The following is a 22,479-nucleotide window of genomic DNA, read 5'->3' as shown; positions in this document are numbered from 1 at the left end:
CTGCTGAGAGAGCAATAGAATAATAGACTTTTATAGAAAATTAGGGTTGGAGAGGACCTCAGGAAGTCATCTGAGGATTACTTAGGGTTGACTCAGACTTAGGGTTGGAGAGGACCTCAGGAAGTCATTCCAATCCCCTGCTCAAGGCAGGACCATCCCCAACTCGATAATCCCAGCTAAAGCTTTTTCTGCCCTGGTCTTAAAAACCTCCAAGGATGGAGATTCCACCATCTCTCTGGGTACCTTGTTCCACAGTTTTACTGCCTTCCTAGTGAGAAAATTCTTCCAAATATTGAACCTAAACTTTCCTTGCTGCAACTTGAGACCATTGCTCCTTGTTCTATCATCTGCTATCACTGAGAACAATCTAGCTCCATCCTCTTTCAAACCCCTCCTCAGGTAGTTGAAGGCTGCTATTAAATTCCTGCTGAGTCTCCTCTTCTCTATATTAAATAATCCACTTTCCCTCCGTCTTTCATTATAAATTATGTGCCTCAGCCCCCTCACCATTACCTCAGAGCTTTGGCCTCCATCCTCTGGGGAACCTAGTTTAAAGTCCTCCTCTAGATTAGCAAGCCGGTCTGTGAAGACGTTCTTCCCTTCCTTCATCGGGTGGATCCCATCTCTTCCCAGCAACCCTAGTTCTTTGAACGACATTCCATGGTCAAAGAATCAAAATCCCTGCTGGTACACCACTTGTGCAGCCAGATATTGATCAGGAAGATGCACATGTTCCTGCCCGGGCCTTTGCCTTTGACCAGAAAGATAAAAAAGAACATGACCTGACCCCCTGTCCCTTTCACCCTTGTACCCAGAGCCCTTTAGTCACTTTTGATGCACTTGGGCACTCTCCTAGCAGTAACATTGGTGCCCACATGGATGAGCAGCAGTCAGAGTGCCAGATGAGTCTTGGTAATCCGTCTGTGACATCTCAGATCCAGGCTCCAAGCAAGCAGTAGGCTTCCTGAGACAACAAGTCAGGTCAGCAAATGGCTCCCTTTGTCTCCCACAGAAGAGAGTGTCCAACCACCAACACCCACTGCTGCTTCTTGTTGGTGGTTGTTTCGATCCTTCCCACTTTGGTGAGGACTGGCCTGTCCTCCTCCTGCAATAAAACATGATCCTCCCTCTCTGTTGCCAGGGCTGCATATCTGTTCTCCAGATGAACTGCAGCAGGTGGAGGTGAAGATTGCTGCTTGCTGCTGGAGGTCACAAGCTTCCAGCTTCCACCCTCCTGGGGAATCCATGTCCTCTCTCTGTTTTCTAGTGCTGCCTCTGGCAGTTCTTCCTGCACAGTCCTGGAGGTCTCCTCCACCATCGAATTGATGAACTCCTCTTGGCAGATGATGCTTCAGGGCCTCACCACCTCCTCCTGTATCTCCGTTGCTTGTTTCCTGAGAGAGACCACCAGGAGGCACCGCTCACACCACAGGTACCCTCTGACCTGGCTGTCACTGGAAGGAACCTGCAAGATGCAGTCCCCACCCAATGCCAAACCCAGACCTGGGTGGAAGCCTCAATGATGAGCAGTCCTGCCTGCACAGAAACCTCACAGGTATAAGTAGAAGGAGTGGCAGGCTCTGGCATTCTGACTTCCTCCAGCCATTTCCCTGGATCTGTTAATCTGTCTCTTCTCTCTTACTTCTCCCTTCTTCCAAGCACACCTTCCCTAGCAAACTCACCTGGAAGCTGGCATGTTTACTGCTCATTGGCCCCAAAAGTTTCCTTTTTTTCATGCTTCCAACCCTAAGCTGAAAGACTCTCCCCTCAAGAGGCAGGGTGGGAGGGGGGAGCAAACCAATTCTGCAAATTATCCTGTGAACTGCTTACCCTGTTTGCAGCCTTTGGTCAGTCAGGGAGTCTCCTATTTATACCCTGCTGGACCTGGACTGGCTCTTCCCCCTCATTAGGGCTTCTGTCAGGCCTAGGGAGCAATCACTCAGCCATCAATCAATCAGCAACCCTCCCAACTACTTGGAGCACATGGCCCAAACATACACAGCCCACCAAACAAACACTCAGAAAACCAAAGGCACAGGCAGCTCTGGATCACTTACCTTCCCTGGCCAGGATCTGGTGCTAGGCATCCAGCAAACTGCCTGCAAAATGCTTACCCTGTTCACTGGCTCCTTGGTTCCTGGCTCCAATACAGCAATGCGTAGGCAACCCAGGATGTTTTTGGATATTTTTGGGGACAACATCCTAGTGCAAATACTGGGGGAGGCAACCTAGTCACAGATGATGTGCAAAAGGTTGAAGGACTGAATGCCTTCTTTACTTCAGTCTTCACAGACAAGGTGACCTCCCAGACTATTGTACCTGGAAGTACAGTTAAAGTGGGGGGAGGTTAGGTAAGCAGCCAACTGTGGTGAAAGAACAGGTTAGGGACTAGTTAGAAAAGCTGGACATATACAAGCCCATGGGGCCAAACATGATGCACCTTAGGGTGCACAGGCAGTTGGCTGATGTGATTGCAAGGCTACTGGCCAACTTCTTTGAAAATTCATGGCAATCAGGAGAGGTCCTAGATGACTGGAAAAAGCCAAATATAGTGCTCAGCTTTAAAAAAGGAAGAAGGAGGATCTGGAGAACTACAGACTGGTCAGCCTCACCTCATTCCCTGGAAAGATCATGGAGCAGGTCCTCAAGGAATCAATTTCTAAGCACTTGGAAGAGAAGAAGGTGATTAGGAATAGTCAGCATAGATTCACTATGGGCAAGTCATGTGTGACCATCCTGATTGCCTTCTGTGATTGACAGAGCTAGTTTTCTCATGTGGATAATCCAGTGGATATGATATACCTTGACTTTAGCAAGGCTTTTCATATGGTCTCCCACAACATTCATGTAGGCAAGCTAAGGAAATATGGGCTGGATGAATGTACTGTAAGGTGAATAGAAAACTGGATGGATGGTCAGGCTCAAAGGGTAGTAATCAATGGTTTGATGTCTAGTTGGCAGCTGGTATCAATTGGAGTGCCCCAGGTGTCGGTCCTGGGGCCAGTTTTGTTCAATATCTTCATCAATGACCTGGAAGATGGGATGAAGTTCACCCTCGGCAAGTTTGAAGATGATGCCAAGTTGGGTGGAACAGTAGACATGCTGTAGTATAGGGCTAGGATTCAGAGAAACCTCACCAAATTAGATGATTAGACTAAAAGAAATCTCATGTGGTTCAATAATGACATGTGCAGATTTCTGCAGTTAGGATGGAACAGCCCCATGCACAGGTACAGTCTGGCACCAACTAACTAAGCAAAAGCTCTGCAGAAAAGGACCTGGGGGTTACAGTGGGCAATAAGCTGAACATGAGCCAAGGGCAAGCCCTTATTGCCAGGAAGGATAATGACGTAATGGGCTGCATTAGTAGGAGTGTTGCCAGCAGTTTGAGGGAAGTGATTATTCTCCTCTATTCAGCACTGGTGAGGCTACATCTGAAATACTGTTTAGAAAGGATGTGGACAAACTGGAGAGAGTCCAGCAGAGGGCAAGAAAACTGGTGAGGGGGCTGGAACACCAGAGAGGCTGGGGAAACTGGGTTTATTTAGTCTGGAGACAAGAAGACTGAGGGGGGCTTTAATAACATCCTTCAAGTACCCCAGTTGTGGTTCTGAAAAGGATGGAGCTAGACTCTTCTCAGTGGTGGGAGATGGCAAAATAAGGAGCAATGGTCTCAAGTTTCAGAAAAGGAAGTTTAGGTTAGATACTGGAAAAAAAACTCCCTCAAGAGAAGGATAGTAAAGCACTGGAACAGGTTACCAGTGAGGTGGTGGAATGTCCATCCTTGGATGTTTTTAAGACCCAGCTAGACAAAGTCTTGTTTGTGATGATCCAATTGGGGATAGTCCTGCTTTGAGCAGGGGGTTGGAGTAGATGACCTCCTGAGATTCTTTCCAACCCTAATTTTCTATGTTTCTGATTCTGTTGGAATTATGATGTTCCACAGAGGTGTCCCTGAGTAATTCTGGAGTGGTCTGATATACCAGGTTTATCAGGTAGCTGAAAAGTTGTTAATAGTTAAGACTCCTCTGCATCAAAGATTCAGGTGAAACATCATAAATTTAAATCATATAGAATGACCTCTAATGAAACATTTCTCTTCCTTGTTATCCTAGTCCCTGATATTCTATTGGTATTTGTACAGATCCATATAAGAATGTGGAATCCAAATCTCAGCATGTTTTTCTTTTAATGCCCGGGACAGAAATGTGTAAGTCTTCAGTCCTGTTCTTGGCTCTTCCATGGATTTACTATATGACCTGGGCAATTTGCTTGAGTCTTGGGTTAATATTACCAATTTGACTTCCAGACATTGTAAGGACATACTTATTAATTTACTAAGCAATGAGATCCTTGCACAGAAGGCACAGCATGAATTCAGAATCCAGTTATGGTTTTTCTGAAAAGCATTTTACTGACAGGTTCAACTAGTACTGCAGTTGAAGAACAGCAAGATAAGTTCTGTGGCCTACCTGTAGAAGCATTGGAATTATATGGGGGGTGCATTTGCACCCCCTGAGACTGGCAATGTAGCCAATGCTGCCAGTGGCACCTGTGGGTGGATGCCACTCGCCGTCCCTCCCCCCCCCTCCACTGCCGACACCACCACGGCCATCTGTGGGACCTCTCCACTTGGCCCACCCCCGCTGCTGACACTGTTCCCTGCAGGAGCTCCCTGCTTGCTGCCACCATGCTTCTGCCGCTACCTGAGAGCTGTCGCCATGATCCCGCCTCTGGGGGCATGCATCGTTCATGTCTAGAAGCTATTAGGTCAGAGCGGTTAGAAAAGGGACAAATCAAAGACCAGACTGTCTATATCTTGTGAACAAGTTAGGTTCATTGTGGGATCCAGAGACTGTACATTTTTAATAAAGCTTCATTAGGTTTCTCTCTTAAAAGCAAAAAAATCTGATATTTTGTAACATTTAACTCATCGTTCTTTATTTATTTATTTATGTATTTATTTTTTTAAAGAATTGATTTGATCATTGCATGAATTCATCATATGATTATGCATAGATTACACATACAGGTTGCCATGACTCTGGTATGTGGGTATACAACTATATATTTTGGAATACGAAAGAGTTCATTGCTTGAAAATTACCACAAATTTGCCTGCTTGATTCACATGCTGGATAATATGCATCCCACTGCAGAGAGCCTAAATAAAACTTAGGCATCACTTAAAAACTTATTTATATACCATCTTGAAGACTGAAGTTTAAGTGATGTGTATGACTTCTACCAGTTCTCTGTAGGAAAGACTTCCACCTACCATGTATTAATTTGCTCTTTTTATTATTAAAATGTTTTGATTAGATGTGTCCAAATATTCCATTATAGTCTGTGCTCAGTCATAGAGTTACAGAATAGAAGGAGTGGAAGGAACCTATAAAATCATTGACTCTGGTCCCCTGCCAAGGGCAGGAGGTAATTGGACTCAAACGAGCTCAACGAGGTAATTGTCCAGCTTCCTCTTGAACACCTCCAGGGATGGCAACTGTACCACCTCTGCTGGGAGTGGGTTTCAGATTCTAGATACCCTTGTATAAAATAAGTTTTTCTTTATGTCTAACTTAAATTTTTCCTCAAATAGCTTGGACCCATTGGTCCTCACCCTCCTAAGGGGTGCCTTTCTGAAGAGTTGCTCCCCTAGATCTTGGTGTTCACCCTTGACATACTTGTAGGTGGCTATCAAGTCACCTCTCAGTCTTCTCTTACTCAGACTGAACAAACCCAGTTCCCAGAGTCTCTCCTCATAGGGCCGATCATGCAGGCAGCCCTTCTCTGTACCCTTTTGAGCTTATCCACATCCTCCTTGAAGTGCGGTGCCCTCCTGTCATCCACACTTGTAAAATTAATCTTGCCAAAGTAGTACTAATAGCAAACTCTGTAATCTTTCATTAATTAATATTTTTAATTCTGACTGTATACAAACTGGGAATAAAAGGAATTGGTTTCAAACTGTCATTTCCTTGGATGCTTCATTCTAGAACTTTTGAATTATGATACACTTTTTCCATAAAATGTGAAGGACAGCATGAAGAGGGGTTTCGTAACTGACATTCATTGTTTATAGAGAGAACATTTTCCAGAGGTAGCTCATATTCATTCTATATTAGCTATATAAAGACAAGGATTCTAATACAAATTTTACTGGTATAAATATGGAATTATTCCATGAGCTTCTGTGGATTTATTGCAAACATGCAGCCGTGTAACTGAGCTCAAAATCTGTCTCCAAGTTTGTTTGAGTCCAACATAGGTATTTGGAGATGTAGTTACCCGATCAAAGGCATGTTAAATTGAGGTGGGCTAAAGAGCTGAAATTAACACTTATGAACTTCATTCTATAAGAGTCACCTTATTTATAGCAAGATTAATGCATTTTCAGCTCTGTTTCCATGCGACATCCAAGGCATTCTGTGCATAGCCTTCCTAATCTAAAGTGTGCTTTCTCTGTGGAAGAGGTAGAAGATGCACTTACAAATTTAAAAATGAGGCTTGGAAAATGCAAATAATATGTCTGTCCTAAAATGTAGGTTGTATAAAACAGTCACAGATATTATAATCAGAAGGTCCCTTTTTATATATATCATTCAGATGGAATGCCTTAAAATGAGTATCTTTCCCTTTTAAATGGCTGCTGCACGGGCAACTGGTATCTCTTGGCTCTTGGGGGAGCACCAGAGGCCAATCACCAACTGGGGAGGTGGTTTCCAGCAGCCAATTATAGATCTTGGACATGCCAGCAGCAAAACTGGAAGTTCCTCTGGCACTTCTCGGGGGGGGGGGGCACATGCCCCCCCTATGCATTGCCTATGGTCTGCTGTCAAAAGGGGGTACTATCCCAGGAAAATATAATCAGTTTAGTATCTTTAGGGTATGAAAATAAAGAGAAGTGCAATGGTTCGTATGGTTAAAGGCTTGCAGACCAAGCCCTACAAGGAGAGACTAGAGAACCTGGACCTTTTCAGCCTCCGCAAGAGAAGGTTGAGAGGCGACCTTGTGGCTGCCTATAAGTTCATCACAGGGGCACAGAAGGGAATTGGTGAGGTTTTATTCACCAAGGCGCCCCTGGGGGTTATAAGAAATAATGGCCACAAGCTAGCAGAGAGCAGATTTAGACTGGACATTAGGAAGAACTTCTTCACAGTTAGAGTGACCAAGGTCTGGAATGGGCTCCCAAGGGAGGTGGTGCTCTCCCCTACCCTGGGAGTCTTCAAGAAGAGGTTGGATATGCATCTAGCTGGGGTCATCTAGACCCAGCACTCTTTCCTGCCTATGCAGGGGGTCGGACTCGATGATCTATTGAGGTCCCTTCCGACCCTAACATCTATGAATCTATGAAAAGTAAATAAATAACAACAGAAAAAGCAAAAACATTCCATTTTAATAGTCTAAGTGCTGTTATTAACTTAGTGAAGGTATCAGCATGTCTTGTCTTTAATCCAAGTTTGTCCCTTTATAAATATATTAAAGCTCCTCATATAATTCAAGTTCTGATCTTTCAGTACTAGATGACTATGTTCCTAATAGTGTTGCTGTTCATGTGTTTTATTTCAAGTTGTATATCTGTAAGTGGAAATATAAATTTGACCTACTCTAAAGACCTTCTAGTTCTACAGAGGCTTCCAGCACTCATTTGCTCACTGCTACTTTATTCATTTACATTAGATCAGGAAATTAAATAAGATCTATTACTCAAGGGTTTGCTTGTTTACTGTGAGTGAAGAAAACTCCCTCACTTTTAACTGTTGATAGATTTCATGTGGATCAACCTTCACAAGTATTGCATGCTAATTCATAGCAGATAAGTCAGAAGTGAATAAATAATGTTATCCTTTAGGGATGATTAAGCTTTGTCACTATTTAGTAATCTCTAGCATCGTGTTAATGGTGAGTCAGTGATATCTCTTGCATCCATTCATAGTGTATAGCTACTACGTCACGGTTAGCAATGGCCTGCTGAAATAAAAAATAGCTTTTGGCAGATATTTTAGAATCCTTTTTTCAGACTGTGATTATGTTGGATAGCAGTGACAAAGAGGGTAGTTGTACAACTGTAACTTTCACTGGCTTCTCTTCTGGGGTACTGTCCAATATATGCTAAGGGCTGAATATTTGGTTACTTCTGCCAACACGTTCCTGTCTTTTTTTGCTTTTGGGTTTATTTTACAGTAGCAAATCAAGTAGTAAAATAGTATGGCAAAAGAATCACAGCAACATTGCTATTAAGTTTGGGTCACCTTCCCATATCAGTTTTCTCTGTTTGCTTAAAATGAGTCTGTTAGTCCAGCCTTACATGTGTACATGCTTATCTTTTATAATAAAGCCTTGACATGTGAATAACGTAAGCTAAAGGAATCTGTTGTGTTTATGAAGACATAGTATCCTGGATAGATAGATAATAACATGTTTTCTGAGCTGCTTGTTGAGGGCTCAGTTATGCCTGGCTTTTATGCATGTGCATGAGAATGAATGGAGCCTTTTCCCCTCTCTAACTTGATTTTTTTGCATGGAGGACTTTTGGAGAAGGCTACTGATCAGGAAAGAAATGGTTGTCCAGTGGTTAGTAAAATAAGCTTAGAATGCAGGGAACCCAATGTTCGTTACCCTGATCTAACACTAGCTTCTTTGGGTAGGTCACATGAAATATGATTAAAGTCTGGGTATATCTGACCTGCCCAAAGAAGCCAGTGGTAGATCAGGGAAATGAACCCAGACTTTAATAGTATTTAAATTTCACTCCATTCAGTGATGTTCTGCAGAGCAAAACATCTTATGCTATATCATTAATAATATGGGCCTTTGTCTCTGTGATTGTTTAAAAAGTTTCCACCATGTAAAATACTATGGCTCCTACTGCATTAGTTTCTTAGCACCACTGCAGCATGTCTTACTCTCACAAAATTCCTAAAGATAGGAAACAGTCTAGGATATTTTGATATGTCTCAATTAATTTAAACTGAGAATACATTCCTAAAAATCTAAACACTCTGCCGGTATCACCATAGCTCTTTTGGTGTTATATATAAACCAACCATACCTAAAGTGTGTGTGTGAGATCTGGGTTCCCCATTAGTCCCCTGCTGCAGAAATGAAACCAAACTTTTTGTTCATTCCCTCCATCACTACTTAGTAACTTCACAACCCTAACTGTGTAACGAAATTCTTTCCGAGTGATATGAGCAAAATTCCTACACTAAACTAAATTTAATTTAGTGTTGAGGGCTTCTTATGCCACTGAGGTATGACAACTGAGAGAGAATCACAGAAGAGCATGGTTGAAAGAGACTCCAGGTCATATCTTCCTACCACCTGCTTATTCAGCATGATCTCTGTCTAAACCACTCCAGACAAGTATTTGTCTAACTTCCTCTTAAAATTTACCAATAATGGAGATTCCACAACCTCTCTAAGTAATCTGTTTCAACACTTAACCATAGTGAGAAAGTTCTTCCTGGTCTCCAAACTCCAATCATCTTCCACTTCATGATCACCCTTCAAGTATTTGAAGATAGGTTTTTAAAACCCTCCTTGCTCTCTTTCTCTCTCCAGATTGAATTGCCCCACTTTTTCCAGCCTGTTTTCATAAAGCATGTTTCTCAAACCTGTAATCATGTCTGTTTTTCTATCTGAACTTTTTCCAATCTGTCCATGCTTTCTTGAAGCATAGTGCCCCAACCTGGACATTGGGTGAAGAGACTTGTTACCATAAATCTCCAAATGGAACGTCCTTATATTTTATTGCCGTCTTTGTCACCATTTTTTAAAAGTTTTTTTTTTTATTTGAAATGTTTTCCTCTTACATTCTACGTTCCAAAAAAAGCTGTATATATTTTTTTTTCTCCTTGAATTTTGCCCATATGCATAGTACAGACCATGGACAGGCTATAGTTCATTTTCAGTTTGTAAGAAGAGTATGTTGAAGCATAGTCATTTCCATATATGCCCATGCGTGTGCCAGTCTAAATATTTTGGAGCTCTTGAGCACAAGCAATAAGAAGGGAAGGTTTAGTTGTCATAAGAAAAGACAGAATTAAACTAATATATGGCTGATGCAGCTCTATTCATAGCATTGTTTTGTATAAGTTTGCTATGGATTGAATCTCCTTTGCACCTTTTGACATGTATTCATTTTCATAGTGAGGAATGATTCTGTATTCCAGTCCCTTTCAAACTGAAAGTATAGGCTATTACCCTGAGTTGCTCAGTTCCTGTGCTTAAAATAGTTGTGGGGGGAGGAAGAAATGATTAAAGCCATATTTATACTCCTCATGTTCTAGTGAAACCATGGCCAGTCTAGCACAGGGGCGGGCAATTATTTTGGGCAGAGGGCCGCTTATTGAGTTTCAGCAAGCAATCGAAAGCTGCATGACAACCAGCCCAGGGCAGATTAATGTTAAATTTCTAAATTTTTTAGGGGTCCTGTAGGCTTGATAGAATGGCCTGGCAAGCCACATCTGGCCCCCAGGCTGCATTTTGCCCACCCCTGGGGTGCAAGACAGAGCAACCTCAACTACCTCTAACTTACAAGCTGTTTGCCACAGCTATCTAAAACTTCCAGGAAGCAAAAGGTCGTCAGAGTACGCTCTCATTTGCCCATCACCTTTCACAAACCAAAACTGTTTGCTTTGGGTCAGTTTTACATAGAACTGTGTTCTCCTAACCTGCCACCTTATACTCTGGTAGTTATAGTTCATGTACTTAAGAAGCTACTTCTCTGACCCAGGCTCTTAAGCTGCATCTCCTGTGACAGACATGGCCATGAAACTCCTATAATGTTCTGTTGGATTGAAAGCCTGGAACACATAGTCCATCCAGGGAGCCCTTCCAATGGAGGAGATGGGGGTATGAGAAACCTGAACTATAGTTCTCTTTAAAAATGGTGGCTGTACAGGTAGATGCTGAATAATGGTGAGCTGGCCTAAAATAACACATTTTTATTTGCTTTCATTGAGGGTGGCCAGAGCTGAATAAATGAAGTTTGTTTATGCTCCCCTAATTTCTAGCAAAATTGAAGAAATACCAGCCAACTTTAAAATTTCCATAGGAAAAATTTTAGTTTTGGAGAGACCACAAAATTGTTGTGGATGTACTCTGTATTACCTCTAATCAAAGGACAGTATACCTTATTCATTTATAGCTCTGCTCCACAGAGAGACTTTGGTAGCCTACAGGATAATAGCAGCTTTCCTTTGGGTCATACTTTGAGCTTGCACAGTGATTAATTATGCTGGTAGTGACTGGCCAGTTTTAGTGTGATTGAGGCTAGGGACAGAAGTTACAAACTGGTATAAGTGATCAGAAAGTGGTTTAAATATATAACACAACAGAAGTTCACTGTACATAAACCACTTTCAAAATGGCCAAAACTGGTTTAACATAAACCTGGATGGATATAGTATCAGATTTAACTGATTTAGTTTAAATCAGTTTATGGAACTTCTGTCCCAGATCCCCGCTAACTTCAAGTTAACTCAGTGCAAAACGTCCTGGGATGCTGGGGGGACTTCCCATGCAACTTCCCCCCCACCACACACAGTCTGCTCCAGCCAAGCAGGGAGGCATGCTCTAGCACCCCCCAGCTTTTGACCTGAGCCACTGTATGTAAGTGGCTGCATTTCCAGAATCAGAATGAATGTCTCATCACTTGCTATTGATTCAATCTACATAGCTTAGACTAACCTGCAAAAGCTGAAATCAGTCTCAGGCTTTTTAACTGTCTGTAGTTAGCCTGAGAGGAGAGCAAAGTAGGTCTAACGGATACATACTAGTTTGGATTTGGGAAGCCTGGGTTCTGTACCTAACTGCCACTGGCCAGGTGGGCGACAGTTCTTGCTGTGCCTCAGTTTCCCTAGTTATGACACTAGAGATGAAGATTTTTTAAGTCCTTTTAGATGAGATAAAAAAGAAAAGCAAAGAGAGAGCGATCAGAAAGAAGGGTTGTTAGCAAAATCAATTACGAGCAACATTTCTGTGGTCTGTATATCTCAGGCCTGATTCTTCTCTCACTCATGCCAGTTTCAAATGAGATTCAGTGGGTACACACTTCAGCTATTTGGAATGAAGTTCAGAACCAGGTCATCTGTATTTAGTTCTGAAATCTGTTTCTAAAAAGGGATTGTAGCAAGATTCCACTTCAGGAACTGTCCCTGTTCAGGGAGGCATTTCAGTATATACTGGATCTAACTGGTTACTTAAGTGCCATGGGCTTCTATAGGACTTTTGCTGAACTCTAGTCTTATGCTTAAATGTTTTCCTGAATCAGACTGTTGGACTAGGTACAGATGTTCAAAAAACCCCAAGGCGAAAGGGCTCTACGTTTAGCCCTTTACTCAGAGCGCTCTAGATGAGGTCATGAGTGAACAGAACAGATGTTCGCTGTTTGGGGTGGGGGACACGCAGCCTGCCTGCACTGGCTGAGGCCAGCAGGCTGGGGACACTCCTGCATGCCTCCCAGAAGGCTGCTGGAGAATGCCCAGCCCAGCCAAGCAGCTGAACATCTGATCACCCCTGATAGGCCAGTGTAGTCCTGCCCCCCAGCCAGACAGCTGCTGTTGGCACCAGCACCTGGGGGCTGAGATGGAGAGGAGGGAGTGAAACCCCCCTGCCATGCAGGCCCTCCCAGCTTGTTGGCTAAATTTTGGGAGGGCCAGGCCAGGCCCATGTGGCAAGGGGGTTGTATTCCTCCCCAAGCTTCTCCAGGCTTATGATGGCTGCAGCTCAGAGCCACACATGGCTTGTCACTGTGCCAGGAACTAGGTGCAGGTGGTGGGGTTGGAGTGCCCCTGGTGTGTGGGCCCAGCCCATAACCCTCAAGACCCAAGCCAGTAAGCAGGAGGGGGTGGGGGAGGGGGCAGCATGCAGTAGGGGGGCTCCATTCCCCCACCCAGCCACTCAGGGAGGAAACAGCGTTTTCTGTGTCCTTCTATCACAGCCTGGGGACAGGGCTGGGTTGGTGCTCACCTGAAGCAGATAAACACTGGCTGAGGTGAGCATGCCACCCTGCAAGTGGCCACTCAGATGCCAGGGGACTGCAACCTACCTTGACTCACAATGGGATGTGTTACAAATATCTGATATACCACTGTAACCTAAAGCACTTTAGTCTGACGCTACATTCATCCAAGGTTAACTTAAAGTGGCATTCACCATTTTTAAAGTACTCTAATTTCAGTTAACATCTGTTCTGTTATGGCTGTAGAGCACTTTCTGCACACTTATTGTGTGATAAGTGTAACATCTGTACCTAGTCTTAAAGTGCACTTGTACTCTGGAGGGAAAAAAAAAGATTGTTGTTAATGACTCAGAATATTATGTCCAGGATATTAGTTGTGTTTATACCATTGGGCATTTATACACGTGCTCTGGGAGTGGAGGGGGCAGGCACTTTAATTAGAGCTGCTCTAATTACAGTGCCTGGACCATCACATGTACCAGCATCCCCACACTGAAAAATGGTGATGGGGCTTCTTTTAACTAAAGCTCATTCAACAAACTATTTAAAGTGTCCCCACTGCCATTCAGTGCAGGACACTGATACACATGATACTGGAGTCTACTAGAGCGTGGTACTTGCCATGCTCCAACAGACTCAGTCAAGCCTGCTCCAACTCACTGTAATTACAGCGTGTCAGAGCAGCCTCACTGCAGGTGTACAGGTGCCTTTTGAGCTCATTACAAATTTTGGATGTTAAACCCGGGAGCCTAGAGTTTAGCTACAAAACATGTACCAAATGGGTGAGAGCACCAGAGATTTCTACCAAGTTCCTCAGCTCTTTCTTGAAGGGCTGTTCTTGAGATGTGAGAAGGCTAATCAATATTCACTCAGTTCCTAGTCTGTCTGCTGAGACTTCAGAGTTCCAGTTCTCATTATATTTTCTTTCTAATGTACTATAGACATCATTCCACTGGACACAAAACTGCATCTGCTACTTAAAAATGTACTGTAAATCTTCCCAATTTAATGTATGCAATTGTGACTTTGTTCCAGATGCAGGGGCTAATTCATAGAATCAGTGAAATATAAAGAACAACAACTACAAGGGAGTTCTGCTTGAAAACACTGTGCTCCCCAAAATGAGAGGCCATTCAGTGATGCTGCAATTTGGAGAAAAGGGAAAGTTGATTTAAAATCCTTTCTCTGAAGGATTATGGATTAAAGATAGTATTTTTTTTTCCTTTTTACATGAAGAGCACAGTCTAGCTATTGTCAATGTAAATTACATAGCTCTTCTGCTGAGGCCCAGAAGACCAGGACTTAAGGGACAGGGTGCCTCCCAATAATATGAGATCCGTATTTAGATGTCAGCCTCTGCTATTGGTGTGGATCCAGAGAGGGTGTGGTGACATAGTCACGGTGATCACTTTCGGTGTCATATGTGAGCTTCCCATGGGGGGGGGGGGCAAAGGAAGAACACTGCCACCATCGCTTGTCCCATCCTTTCCCCTGTTGCTGAATTCAGCTGGAAGGAGGAGGAGGAGGAAGGGGAAAAAGCAGCAGTGCTCACCTCCTGGGTCCCAGAGCCCCCCTGAAAGCAGGGCTGATCAGCTGGTGAACTAAGAGTCCACTGATTGTGCAGAGATCTGACAGGATCCCTGGATAACTGGGCAACAAGCTAAGAACTCACTGTGCATGTGTAGCACAGTCAAAGCAGAGGGAGGGACTGCACTCCACCTTGCCTCATTCCTGGATCTGCTAATGCCCACCATTAAGACTGCATGGGTGTAAAAAGTAAAACGCTGCACCTGAGTTAAGAACAGATTTTGCCATGTGTTCTAAAAGAAATATGACATACGGAAAAGAAAAGCATCATGTGTAGTTGTGCTCCTGTGTTTTAAATGCAGACTCTGCTTTAATTTTAAATGACTCTTTTGGCATCTTGAATTGGTTGCTCTAAAACAGACATAAACATCATTCAAGGTTTCTAAAGTATTAAAGCTTCTTGCAGTAATATTTTCTTAGCTCTTATTTTTGAATATTTGCTCCTTTGCTGCATTCCTTGCTTAGAGCCTGGGGTACAAGAGAATTAACAGTTGTACAAGCAAAAGCGAAAAATTCTTAATTCTCCCAGTCTAGGACATATGTACTGAGAGGCTTCAGTTTTACAGGGAAGGTGGTTCTTAGATCTAGGGCAAGATTGCCACAAGGGTTAGAAGCATAGTTTCAGTTACATTCTGGAACGAAAGGTGATAAAATCCTCCATGCTATAAGAAGATGTAATCGGATCTGAAGTACGGCTAAATAGATATGCCCTCTGCTATCAAGCTCTTGAGATGGGTAATGGTGACTGGCACTAGCAGTCAAAATATCTCAGTTATATTTCAGAGCTGGTGAACCTTTTCAGAAGCTGGTGAGATTTCCCAGATTCTTTGTGGCTCTTTGCAAATCAAAGTAAATCAGTGCTTGTTTCAGCACAAATTGAAAAAACAGCCATACAGCATCTACTTTTACAAGCATGCCATTTAATTGGGGATCTCTCCTAGCTGAACTGAGTTTACAGATCTGTGGTGCAGTCACTGAATTCTTCATTGACACTTGCACTTGCATTATATCAGGTCATGTAGGGTCTGCTCTGATTTGCTTAAATGACTTGTCTTGTACATCCCAGTGTGCTGGAAAAAATCTCATTGCCTTGAAAGCATTGGTCAGAACAGGTCATGAGTGTTGTGATGTTTAGGATTTCTATGTGTCTTCAAGAAGTACAGAGGCTCCAGAGAAGTACACCCATTTCTTTTTTTTATTAGCTAAACTGAATCTCAACTAGTTTTCCCAGTATTAAATTTCAAAGCTGCTGTCAAACCCAGGTGTAAATCAACAGAGCAAGGTGGATTAACGTCCTTTGAGGACATTGCCCTGTATCATAAGGCCAACATGCAAAGAGAAAGCATTAAAGCACAAGGCTGCTAGATCCATGACTGAGTCAAACACCCTCATCTAGGCATCCAGATGCCTCCTGTATCACTCACAATGAGCAGAGATGGGAATGATCAGGATGAAGCCTAAAGAGAAGCCAAGTGACCATTAAAGGTATGTTAAAATGGCCTTTAGAACAAACCCGGGAGTACTGCTAAGAAATGAGCTCCACCCCCTTTGCATGACTGAGGTCACAAATTAAGCAGCATAAAAAACTTGGAAGTGCATCTGAGTAGCTTGTTCTAGGCCAGGGGTTTTTGGCCTTTTAAAATAAGTGTACCGCTGGTGGCCCCCTTTTTAATAAGTGTACCCCTGGTGTGGGGTGATGAGTGGCCAGATGTGGAGTGGGCAGGGGGGAGTGATGAGTGGCGGAGTGGCGACAGCACGGCATCTGTGTGGCTCTGCTCCTGTGAGGCAACAGCACACTATCCCCACCCACCCCTGCATACCTCCTGGAACCTTTCAAAGTACCCCCTGCTCTAGGCCATTCTAGCCAAGCTCTTTGGGACACTCCTAGCCATCTATGCTGGCTAATTTTTCATTTTAGGTTCATGTGAAGTAGACATGAGAGTTTATTTCATGCTCCTGGGCTTCCTCTGGAGACTAAACACAACCTAAGATGCTAAGCTCCCACATCCCTTATACAGCAGTACTGGGCCCAGTAGGATCATCTGATTCTCTACTTCTATCATAAGAAAAAAAACCTGTTTATACTTGAACTCAGCTGAATTTTTTTCATTATTGAATGATGAATTTTTGCATTAATGAAGCTCATCTGCAGAATAGCCTCTTAAAAAATAGAAAATCAATTAAGTTGATTGTGAAGAAGTAGAATGGCTAACTGCAGAAACAGGATCCATATGCAACAAAATAAGTGCTTTGTTGCACCTAAAATACTCATGCTGCATATTATTCAAGTTCCCTCTTGTGTATGGAGGTCTCTCATTCAAATACTGGTCAGGTCCAACTACTTTAAAAGCTCAGGCTAGTTGACTGCAAGGTAGCAATATCTAGCATTTATGTACAGATTCCTCTGGAATGGACATACTGTAAATGATCACAAGCTGTTCCCAGATCTCTCTCAAAGCTCTGCTTGGCACTATCACTAAGCTACCAAGAAGGACAGCAGCATGTGCAAAGAAATTAGTGTTACATTGGCCATTATGGCATGACCTCTAAGACATTGTAGGGCCTGTTTATTTGTGCTCATTAGGCTGAGCAATTAGCCACTTTTAAAATTATTTTTAGCTTAGTTACATACATTGAAGTTAGTTGTAGAGCTTTTTCCAGAAGCACAGAGGTGGCCAAGACTGAGTGAAAGAAATGACCAGAGTTAACTGAAGTTGAACAACAGACTTATTTTATCAGGTATCTCACATTCTTTAAAGAAGGCAAAATTGGTGTGCATTTACCAGGGATCCAGGTTTTCTGTTTCCCATGGAAAAATGGCAAAAAACGTGGATTTTCCCCATTGATTGAGAAAAATGTGGATTTTTCATTTTAACAGAGAAACATGGATTTTCCACTTTTGCAAAGAGCTCTCTGCAGGCTGACAGGAAGAAGGGCAGTCAGGCAGGGGATGCCATGTCCATGTACATACTCACACATGTACCACCAGGCAGCCTGGAGAGCAGCTCCCTAAAAGTAAGTCTGTGGGCAGGAGGGAGGATTGAGGCACCCCATAGGGAGGGAGGAAAGAAGGGATGGAAGGGAGGGAGTTGGGGAGGGCTGGGCTGGAGGTGCTGCCCAGCCTGGGTAGTGCATGGTGTGTGGGGCCCAGGACCAGAATGCACAGCTGCAGGACCCGAGCAGGGAATGGGATGGGACCACAGGCAGCTTGTCTGGGGGGTGGGGGTAGCTCCCCACCACTGCATGCACTCCTGGGGGAAGGGTGGGATGGGGGCAGATGCCATCCAGAATTCTGCTGCCCACTGTGGGTGCAGGCTCCCCACCCTGCTGTCCTCTCTCTGAGGCCTCCACTTCCCAGTGGGTAGGATCCAGAGTAGGAGGGCAGGGCAGGACAGGACAGAGTGGGGTTGGGTAGGGAAACTCCTTGCTCCTGCAGGCCCTGTGATGCCATGGTGAAGCACCGCCTGCCAACCCAGCAGCAGCAGGATTGGCAGCGTGGAGTTGTGCCCCTTGCTGCTACCAGGTGGAGAGGGGGTACCTCACTGTGGCAGCACAGAGTTCCCAGTGTTGGCATCAAGCCTCCCCATCCAGCCCCACCCTGCCCCTGCTGTGCCAGGTGCCATGCGCTGGGTCACAGAGGTCCCAGGGGAAGGCAACAGGGCAGGCTGGAGGGTAGAAGGGCAGGCAGTCTGCACCCACCCCCGCCACGGGCTCCAATCTGGCCGTGCCACCCATGGGGTAGGGGAAGACAGGCTCCGTGCTCCGTTTCCCAGTTGGGCTGCAGCAGCCACCATATCCTGTGGGTGGCAGCTAGGGCTCGGGCACTGCTGCTGGGAGCAGGGGCTGCAGATCGGGTCCATAGCCCCATATCCCTGGCAGCTGGGGGCCCCCTCTGGAGGGGCAGGGAGGCTATAGGTGGGAAGTGGGGAGCACCAGCAGGGCTGGTGGGGCTGTGGGTGGGGAGTGAAGGGCACAAGCAAGGCTGGGGAGTTGTGGCTTGTGAGTGAGGAACCTCGGCCCGAATCCTGGTGAGCTAAGGGGGCAGGGAGAGCTCTGATTTTCTATGACAAACTCAAAATCAAATACAAAAATTTATAGGCACTTAGAATTAATTTTATTATAGTGACTGAGACACTGGTAGGCTTCCAAATTGCTTGAAAATTGTAAATATATCAATACAACATTGTGTTGAATAGATGCATATGTTTCATTTTAATCACAGATTTTTTTATTTTTTTTTTAATTGGAGAATTTGTGATTTTTAAACAGAAAAAGTCAGGATCCCTGGTGTTTACTAATCATCTCTTACCTGATATCATATATCAGCGTCACCTGTTATTTTTTTTATGGAATTATAGATTTCATAAACAGATTTCATAGACATTAGGGCTGGAAGGGACCTAGGAAGGTCATTGGGTCCAGCTCCCTGCCCAAAGGGCAGGAAGTCAGCTGGGGTCAAACTATCCCAGCAAGATAGGCATGCTTAAAAGTTTCTTAAAAGTGGCCAGAGTAGGTGCTTGCACCACCTCTTGTGGGGAGTCTATTCCAGGCCCTGGGGACTCAGACAGTAAAGAAGTTTTTCCTTATGTCCAGCCTAAGGTCTTTCAGCAGTTTCTGACCATTGGATCTTATCTCCCCTTGGGGTGACCTGGTGAACAGATGCTCTCTCAGTTCCTAATTCACACCCCTTATGCACTTATAGGCTACCACCAAGTCACCCCTGAGCCTACGCTTTTCCAGGCTGAACAGTCCCATGGCTCTCAGCCTTTCCTCATAAGGTCTGCTCTCTTGTCCTCTGCATGTGGCTCTGCTCTGGACTCTTTCAAGCTTCTCCACATCCTTTCTGAATTGCGGAACCCAGAATTGGATACAGTATTCCAACTGCAGCCTCACAAAGGCAGATTAAAGTAGGAGGATGACTTCTTGGGTCTTGCTCAAGGTGCATTGGTAGATGCAAGCCAAAATGTTGTTTGCTTTGCCATCTGCAGCATCATATTGGTGGTTCGTGTTCATCTGGTGGTCAATCATGACCCCCAAGTCTCTTTCAGTTGTGGTGCTAGCAAATGTAGCACTGCCAAGTCTATAAGTATGATGTGTTGTTTTTTTTTCTCCTGAGGTGAAGCACCTTCATTTCTCCATGTTGAATACCATTGGTTTTTGATCTGCCCACCTTGCTAGCATGCGGAGGTCAGTCTGGATTGCCAGCCTATTCTCTAGTGTGACCGTACTTCCCCATAGTTTCATGTCATCAATGAACTTAGCCAATCTGCTTCTGACACCAGAGTCCAGATCACTTACAAATACATTAAAGAGTACAGGTCTGAGAACAGAGCCCTGGGGGATGCCACTGGTAACCATAAACCATGTTGATTCAGTTCCATTGACTATCACTCTCTGGAGCCAGTTCCCCAGCCATTGGACTGTAAGGTTGTCAAGGCTGCAGTTCCCCAGTTTTAACATGAGGACATCTTGGGACACCAGGTCAAAGGCTTTTTTGAAGTCTAAATATATGATATCAACCTCCTTCTCCTTTGTCCAAATGATGTGTCACCTGATTATAGAAGGAAATTAGATTGGTCAGGCAAGACCTACCCACAACAAAGCCGTGTTGGCTATCTCTTAGAATGTTGTCTTCTGTTAGCCTGTTGTAATGGTTTCTTTGATGATTTTTTGGAAGGTCTTTCCAGGGATTCAGGTGAAACTGATTGGCCTGTAGTTCCCCGGATCTTTCTTCCTCCCTTTCTTGAAGATAGGCACAACATTAGCCCTCTTCCAATCTTCAGGTACCTGATCTGAGTGCCACGAGTTTTTTAATACCCTCACCAATGGCTGTGCTATGATGTCAGCCAGTTCCTTTAGCAGTCTTGGATGCATTCTGTCTGGACCAGCTGATTTGTGGGTTTCTAGCCTCTTAAGGTGTTCCCTCACAAGATCGACAGTAATGCTGAGCATATGTTCTCCCTTACCCCGGTAATTCTGCATCTTGTCAGGCAGGATGATCCCCTTGGGCTCGTAGAAGACCAACGCAAAGTAGTCATTAAGGAGAGTGGCTTTTTCCTGGGTGTCAGTTATCAGCTGCCCCATTAGGTTTAGCAAGGGCCCAAAGTTGCCCTTCCTTTTCAGTGTGACTTCCCACATATCTAAAGAAGGATTTTTTATTGTCCTTGATTCCTATAGCCAGTTTGAGTTCAGTTACAGCCTTGGCTTTCCTAGTTAGCTCCCTACAGGTGTGAGCCAGTGCTGAATATTCCTCCTTAGTGGTGTTTCCTGGCTTCCATCCTTTATAAGCTTCTCTGTTTAGGTACAGGAGGTCCATGAGTTCCCTATTCAGCCAAGGGGGTCACTCAGTCCTTTTGCTACCTTTCCTACAAACTGGAGTGGACTTCCCTTGTGCTTCAGGAATTGCATTATTAAGGAGTGATCACTCATCATGGACTCCAAACTACTGCACTTCTCTCTGAAGTGTGGACTGTGGCTGAAGAAGCTGAAGCTTTCATTATGCACTAGTGCTGCATTCTTCTGTTTACTCCTTCAATTCATCTTTCTCTCATATGTGCATGACCCATAACCGGAAGGACTGAGGAGAAAACCACCTGCACCCCCAACCCTCTGAGCCCTGCTCCCAGAGCCCTCAAATCCTTCATAACTTGGCAATCTGAGCCATGTCACTCATGCCCACATGGATAAGGAGCATGGGGTAGTGGTTGGAGGGCCAGATAAATTTTGGGATCCTCTCAGTGACATCCTGGATACGCGCCCCTGGCAGGCAGCAGACCTCACAACCTAAGGGGCCAGGGTGGCAGATTGCTCCCTTTCTGCCCACTCAAGATGGAATCTCTCACAATGACCACTCTGTGTTTCCTCTTAGGGGAGGTTACTGGTTGCCTTTCTTCCTCAGATGCAGGAGCTGGTGGCTCTGTTGGCTCTACTGGTGCTGCAAAGAGTTCATAGCTGTTGTGAAGATCCAGGGGGGTGGTGATCCTGGTAAAGTGTGCATTGGGGCTGGAGACAACCTTTTTCCAAGCTACTCCTGGCTGGACATTAGGGGAGCTCCTCTTGTCCACCCTTGTCCTGCCAGCCAACCTTGCTCTTCCCTCTTCTTTCTTCAGGCAAAGAGCCTGGCAGTAAGAGTCAATCTCCTCTGTGTCATCCCTGATGGCACACGTCCTCTGTACTGCAGTCTGGAGCTCCTCTATCTGGCACTCCAGAGACTCCAGTGTGAAGCAAACCTCACAAGGGAAGGTGTCATTGTTCCTGATCCCATGTGCCTGCAGTCATGCCAGGCAGCCCCCACAGCTGAGAGCCAGGGGCCCTGTCTGAGTGGAGGCTGGAACCACGGGTTCCGGGATCTGGGTGGAGGCCTCAGTGGTACTGGGGGTGGGGGACAGTCATAAAGGGGATCTTCAGAGTGTGGTGTGTCCCTACCATGGTACAGGTAGTAGTCTGGGCTACTGCTGTGCCCACCTTTCTCTTCAGGCTTGCTACCTATAACCTCATTCCTCTCCTGCTTGAACTTCTGTGCTAACCCACATGCTGGGCCCAGAGCATGTCTGTTTGCACGTTCTGTTCATGTGGCTCCCTGGAGGGCTGGGCCAAGTAGGAGCCAGGTGGGGCTGTGACCCTCCTTGGCTTCTCTCAGCTGCCTCTCGCAACTGTGTAGCACCCACCCACCACGGGCCCCACCTGCCTCCCAGCTGCACTGGGGGTCAGGGTCAGCATCTGCTAGGTGTCTGCTGGGAGTCCTGGGCTTAAGGGGACACAATGGGCTTCCGCCCATGTATCTCGCACCAGAGCCGGACTTAGATTGCACTTTCTGCCATTAGCAGGCCCCTATATCTCTGCTTAATTCAAAAAAATAAAATACTGTTTTAAAGTACCCAAAATGAATAGGAAAGAAATGACAGATCAAGTAGAGTTCTGTTTTG

General features: G+C 44.8%; 1 protein-coding gene across 2 annotated transcripts in view; it reads left to right on the top strand.

Moving 5' to 3' along the window:
- GREM2 (gremlin 2, DAN family BMP antagonist) overlaps positions 1 to 22,479 on the top strand; it is an 80,471-nt gene that overhangs the window by 16,818 nt on the left and 41,174 nt on the right. The window contains exon 2 of one of the 2 annotated variants that reach the window (XM_059715777.1): positions 17,433 to 17,569. The exons of the other annotated variant lie outside the window; for it this stretch is intronic. The gene's annotated coding sequence lies outside the window, so the exon portion shown is untranslated. The remainder of the gene's footprint in view (positions 1 to 17,432; positions 17,570 to 22,479) is intronic. 2 annotated transcript variants of the gene reach the window in all.

Source organism: Alligator mississippiensis, chromosome 1, assembly GCF_030867095.1.
Source record: "Alligator mississippiensis isolate rAllMis1 chromosome 1, rAllMis1, whole genome shotgun sequence".
Lineage (NCBI taxonomy): Eukaryota > Metazoa > Chordata > Crocodylia > Alligatoridae > Alligator > Alligator mississippiensis.
The sequence above is the reverse complement of the archived record's forward strand: the minus strand, read 5'-3'. Positions and strand labels throughout refer to the sequence as shown.